The sequence below is a fragment of the Symphalangus syndactylus genome, chromosome 18 (assembly GCF_028878055.3).
Source record: "Symphalangus syndactylus isolate Jambi chromosome 18, NHGRI_mSymSyn1-v2.1_pri, whole genome shotgun sequence".
NCBI classification, from domain to species: domain Eukaryota; kingdom Metazoa; phylum Chordata; class Mammalia; order Primates; family Hylobatidae; genus Symphalangus; species Symphalangus syndactylus.
The window spans coordinates 56094588-56101415 of NC_072440.2; positions in this window are offsets into that span (position 1 = coordinate 56094588).

A 6828-nucleotide genomic window follows, 5' to 3' on the forward strand; every position below is an offset into this window, starting at 1 on the left:
ACATGTGGGGACCCTCTGCCGGCAGGGCTGAGGCCAAGGCCCACTGGCTTCCCAAAGCCTCTGCTTCTGCTCTCCGTGAAGACAGCAACAGAGTGAGACCCTGTCTCAAAACAAAACAAAACAAAAATTATGTATTTTCAGCTAGCTTGAAGGAGAATATTGAGTGTTTGTAATGCAAAGAAATGATAAATGTTTGAGATGATAGGTATGCTAATTACCCTCATCTGATCACTATACATTACATGTACAGAAACATCACTACGTACCCCACAAATATGTACAATTATTATGTGTCAACTAAAAAATAAAAATAGCCGGGTGTGGTGGCTCACGCCTGTATCTCAGCACTTTGGGAAGCCGAGGCAGGAGGATCTTTTGAGCCCAGGAGTGCCAGAGCAGTCTGGGCAACACAGTAAGACCTCGTCTCTACAAAAAAATACAAAATTAACCAGGCATGGTGTTGCGTGTCTGTAATCCCAGCTACTCAGGAGACTGAGGTGAGGGGATTGCTTGAGCCCAGGAGGTTGAAGCTGCAGTGAGCTGTGATTGTGCCACTGAACTCCAGCCTGGGCAATGGAGGGAGACCCTGTCTCAAAAATAAAAGTGAATTTTTTTTTTTTTTTGAGATGGAGTCTTGCTCTGTCACCCAGGCTGGAGTGCAGTGGCATGATCTCGGCTCACTGCAAGCTCTGCCTCCCGGGTTCACGCCATTCTCCCACCTCAGCCCCCCGAGTAGCTGGGACTACAGGCGCCTGCCACGCCTGGCTAATTTTTGATGTTTTTAGTAGAGACAGGGTTTCACCGTGTTAGCCAGGATGGTCTTGATCTCCCGACCTCGTGATCCCCCCGCCTCGGCCTCCCAGAGTGCTGGGATTACAGGCGTGAGCCACCGCACCCAGCGAATTTTTTTTTTTAAAGAAGGATTCCAGACACAAACAGCCACAAGTTGTATTGTTCAGTTTATATGATGAGCTCAGAATAGACAAACCGATAGAGACAGAAGTCACACGAAGGCAAGCCCATAGTGTAGCCTGGTGAGTGTGGCACTGGTGAGGGCCTGGAGGTGGAGGACAGGAGGAGTGGGAGGGGCTGCTAGGGCCCACGGAGTTTCTTTGGGGTCTGGAAATACTCTGGGGCTAGAGAGTGGTGATGATTGCTCAACCTTGTGTATAGACTAAAAAACCATTCGATATCTCAATATCTCAATAAAGCTGTTATTTTTTTTTTAAAAAAGCAAAGTTCTAGCATTTGCTTCAAGGAAGCCTGTGGCCCTGCATAGAGGCGAAGGTGGGCAGGGGCTGCCAGGGGCAGGGCTGCAGAGAGGGCAGGGGGAGAGGCGAGGGGTGCAGGGATCACAGAGATCACCACTCACGTCCAGACCATAGCAGGGCAGGCCAAGTGCTGGGTGCCCAGGCCCACGAGAGAGCCCACCTGTGAGGGCACTTGTGGGAACAAGGCTAGCCTGAAAGTCACTGGCTCCGTGTGATGATTAGTGAAACAACTGAGTTTCACAGGAGCTCTGTAAATCCTAGGAAGCAAGTCTTATGCTCAGCTGGGGACTCTTGGCAGGTGGCTACCCTGAGCCAGCTGATGGCTTTCTTTTTTTTTTTTTTTTAAAGAGACACGGTCTCTCTCTGTTGCCCAAGCTGAAGTGCAGTGGTGTGATCACAGCTCACTGTGGCCTTGAACTCCTGGTGTCTCACGTGTCCGTGTGAAGAGACCACCAAACAGGCTTTGTGTGAGCAACAAAGCTGTTTATCTCACCTGGGTGCAGGTGGGCTGAGTCCAAAAAAGGAGTCAGCAAAGGGTGGTGGGATTATCATTAGTTCTTAAAGGTTTGGGGATAGGCAGTGGAGTTAAGAGCAATGTTCTGGGGGCAGGGAGTGGATCTCACAAAGTACCTTCTCAAGGGTGGGGAGAATTACAAAGAACCTTCTTAAGGGTGGGGGAGATTACAAAGTACATTGATCAGTTAGAGTGGGGCAGAAACAAATTACAATGGTGGAATGTCATCAGTTAAGGGTATTTTCACTTCTTCTGTGGATCTTCAGTTACTTCAGCCCATCTGGATGTATCCATGCAGGTCACAAGGGATATGATGGTTAGCTTGGGCTCAGAGGCCTGACACCTGGGCTCAAGTGATCCCCCTGCCTCAGCCTCCCAAGTAGCTGGGACTACAGGCTGGACTGCACCTAGCTAATTTTTAAAAAATATTTTTTTGTGGAGACAGGTCTGGCTGTGTTACCCAGGCTGATCTGAAACTCCTGGGCTCAAGCAATCCTCCTACCTTGGCCTCTCAAAGTGCTGGGATTCAGGTGTGAGCCACTGTGCCCAGTTATGGATTATTTTGAAAGAATGATGACCCACCAGGGCCAGGGGATCCAGGTGGGAGTTGGTGGTGGGGGGTCCTCAGGGAGATCGGCTGGATGGGGGGTGAGTGCCGGGGACAGAGGGGTGGGCTCTGTTCTCCAGCTCAGGAGACAGGCAGATCTGAGAGGGCCAGACTTAGGCATGTGGTGGGGGGCCCAGCTGCTGGGCGCCCCCGAGGTTGGGCCGGTCACCAGCGCCTGCCACTCCCAAGGAAGAAGCAGACAAGAAACAGACCTTCAAGGGTAGAGAGGCCGCTGTGTTGCCTGTCCGGGCCCCTGGGGACATGCAGTCAGCCGAGCTCAGTACTCCTTCCGTTCCCCGACTTGCACTCATTACTAGCGAGATAATTGTTTCTCCTCAGCCATGAGCATGACACTGGAGCTCTGGCAAAGTCAGGTTTTTTGTTTTGTTTTGTTTTGTTTGCCATGTGCCTCTTACCTGTATTCCTGAAATATTTGTTTCTGTGCTGGAACCACGGCTCCCTGCATTCATTCTGATTTGTTGCATTTTTCTGCTTGCCCTGTAGCCACTTTTACTGATATATTTGCCCTGTCTGCAGGCAAAGGAATTTATTCACATTTGTTTAATTTGGGGCTTGTTTTTACTTTATCAGCCTGCGCCAAACCTGGGCTGCTGAGTATATGAATTCCCTCATCGGTACGTTATCCCCTTATGCACTCCATGCTGCCGTTCACAGATCCTACTTGAGTTCTATTTAGCTATGTCATTTTATTCATTTTTTCAAAGCTAGTAAAATGTGATTGCATTTCCTGAAGTTAAGATTGTCTGCTAGATCCCAGAACACGCCACTGTTTATGTGAATGCAATCACACTTCACCCCTTTATATAATCAATTTCAATGCATGTGTGAGGAAAGGTAGTTAGATCCCCCCACCCCTGCTAGATTGTTTCCTGCTGAGACCAGCTCAGTCGGGGAGACCCTAACCCAGCGGCGCTAGAAGAATTAAAGACACACACAGAAATATAGAGTGTGGAGTAGGAAATCAGGGGTCTCACAGCCTTCAGAGCTGAGAGCCTCAAACAGAGATTTACCCACATATTTATTGACAGCAAGCCAGTGATAAACATTGTTTCTTTCTTTTTTTCTTTTCTTTTTTTTTTTGAGATGGAGTCTCGCTCTGTTGCCCAGGCTGGAGTGCAGTGGCACAATCTCCGCTTACTGCAAGCTCCGCCTCCCGGGTTCACACCATTCTCCTGCCTCAGCCTCCAAAGTGGCTGGGACTACAGGTGCCCACCACTGCACTCGGCTAATTTTTTGTATTTTTAGCAGAGACGGGGTTTCACCGTGTTAGCCAGGATGGTCTCGATCTCCTGACCTTGTGATCCGCCCGCCTCTGCCTCCCAAAGTGTTGGGATTACAGGTGTGAGCCACTGCACCTGGCGTGTTTTTATCCATTTTAGTGGGTTACTAGCTGCTAATCTGTCTGCAGCTCCTTCAAGCACTCTAGTTCCTGGCGTTAAGGTCAGATGTGCCTGGGATGCTTTAAATATTTGTTCTTTTAATTTTGCAAATACAAAGACAAGTTTGTAGAGTGCCCTTCTAGATGCTTTTTTATTCTTTCCCAAATTTTGATCTTATTAAGAACTGTTAATAGTTTCCACAAATCCTTATGTGAAGCTCCTAGAACGGGTCATATCATTTGAGGTTGAGGTGCCACTATACCGCCATGGTTCCAGATAATGGGAACTTTTGTCGTACTTCTTATCATTTCTATCATCTGACCGTTTGTTCAGACCAGCTGAACATAGTGTCGCCATGGCATGCAGACTGAGAGGTGCAATTCAAGCTAAACATCCCCTTAGGGGACCAATCAATAATGATTCCATAGGAATCACTGCACAGCACCTCTGCCTGTTCTGCAATGCAATCTTCCTAAACAAGTACGTTCATTATTTCTGGCCAGGTTCTATTTTGTTTACAAATAGGTTTTTGAGGGCAGTATGCCTCAATTATAGGAGCAGATTTATTATGGTAAATACTGAGATCAGAAAGCATGTGTAAATATGTCATAGAGTGATTACATTCAGGCATTATTGCCAGCCAAGATTGATAATATACCCCATAAGTGTAATTGTTCTCTGTGTCAGCCCTTGTTGAAGGAATACTCCTGGCAGTGATGATAACTGCTATCATAACTACCAGTAAATTACTCATTGTGACTGGTTGTCCCTCTTTCCTCAGGTTTTCTTCTGCCATCTGTGACAGCTTCTTGATCTGTCCCCAGGTGGGTGGCTGTGTTCGACGGGTGTTGTTTGTGACAGTTGGGGTCCTCCTCAGCGTCAGCCTCAACATGGCTGCAACCAGGGGGTCCTCGGGATCCTCCAGAATCTCTTTCTTGGCATCTGGCTCATGATAAGGGTTTCAGGTGTCTTGATGGTATCCAAATCGGCTGTTGATTCGGTCCTGGAGAAACACAAGCATAACCTCTACCCCAAGTTATTATTTTACCTATTTCCCAACTTTTTGTTATCAGATCTGTACACCAAACCAATTGTTCTGCTTCTGTCTTTGCATCTGGTTTCTGTAGATGCTGTTCAGCTGCTGATAACACCTGGCCTTTGGGCAGGCTCAAAAAATTTAAAGTTAATAATGCTAGATTCAGTTGTGTATGGGCTGTTCCGTAATCCCTATTTCTCCCCCTTTTTTGTTTTTGTCATCAGTTGTTTATCTTTGTGAAATAGTAACTGAGCATTTTTAATTAACTGTGTGGAATGAACCACGTATGAAGAATCAGAAATCACATTAATAGGCATATCAAAAACAGTCAACACCTCAATTACAGCTACAAGCTGCGCTTTTTGAGCTGAAGCTTAAGGCATCTGGAAAACTTTACTTTTCGAGCCAGAATAAGAAGCTTTACCATTACTAGACCCATCTGTAAAACAATGAAAACGCTTAGCAGGCTGCAGGTTGTTTACCGCTGGCAACCTCCACTTCTCACTTCTTTGCCACGGACACCCCCATGCCCCCGTCTTCCTCCAGCAGCACAGGAATCCCCAAGGGCCCCATCAGTCCCAACTCCTGAACCAGAGGTCTCAAACTGCAGGCTCTGCTGGAGGTCCAGGCATGGGGGGTATTGGGGGCTCCCACCAGCCCCCTCCCAGATGTCAGAATGTCAGCAACCTGTGCCTTCCAGCAGGGTCACCAAGGTGAGTTCCCTTGGGTGGAGGACAGGGACAGACGGTGCTATGCACATCACAGCTGAAGGCTCGGGCTCTCCTCCTGTCCCAGAGCCCTTCAGGGGCTTCAGGCCTCACGTGGAGCCTGTTTCCTTGGCTGGTGTGGGAGGTGTTTCAGCCCCAGGTCTCAGCCAGCCGTCGCCCAGCGACACAGTCAGAGCTGGGCCTGCCTGGTTCCCTGGGCTGGCACTCTGAGTCCAAGGTGGCACGGTTGGGCAGTGACCCCTCCCTGAGCCCCCAACCTCTGACATTCTAGGTACTGGCCTGAACCGTGGCTTCTGAAAAGGAAAACCTGGAAATTCCTTCAATGTCCACCATAGGTGATGATGGGCTCAGAGCACCATGGGGTGTGCCCAAATGATGAGCCCCTCCCTGCATGTCAGTAACAGGGACATACATCTCTGATGTGAGGGGAGGGAAGCGTCTGAGTGTGTGAAGCTGTCTGTCCACACAGGCCACACGTGGATGGGGGGCAAGGACACGGAACAGAGGAAGACAGGAGGACTCTCATCTTATGTGGCAGTGTTTTTCCATCAACCGCTCTTGTATAAGAGAGGTCTTTACAAAGTAATAGTTTGTATTACTTTTGCAAAGTAATAACGCCTTGAGTTAACCCCACAGTTTATCTTGTAATGTGGAACAGTCAGGGCCAATTGAAGATGAGCATCCCCCTGAGGCTGACCCATAGCAGGGGCCGCTGGAGCCAGGCCCTTAGGGGTATTTGAGATTTCTTTAGCCAGGCCTGGGGGGCACCGGCAGGAAGCGCCTCCAGAGCTGTTCACGGCCTTTGTCTCCCCTCTGGGAAGGGCACTGAGTGGAGTCAGGTGAGGGGCCTGTGCTCGCCCACCAGGATTGTTCCAAACACAGGCAGCCGGGCTCCCTGGCAAGCTCCCTGGTGCCCTGTGAGCAGCTCTGACGTCGGTGGACAGTGTTCCCAGTGAGTCTGCCGTCAGTCCTTGTGCCCAGCATTGATTTTCCTTCCGCGGTCAAGCTAGGCTGTGTTGTTGGTACTCGCTGTACCTCCAGGTGCTGAGCAAGCTGGCCTTGGCCTCCCTGGCCCCATGGCTGCATGAGGCTAATGTCCCCCTACACATCCCACCCCAGTGCCCCCGCCAACAATAGGGCACTGAGGGGCTGGCCCGTGGCTTTCTTGAAACGGTGCATTTCATTTCTGACTGTAACACTAAGGCGTGCTTTGGTAGACAGTGTGGTGGATATGGGGAAGGATAAAAAGGACATCAACCTATTCTGACATCC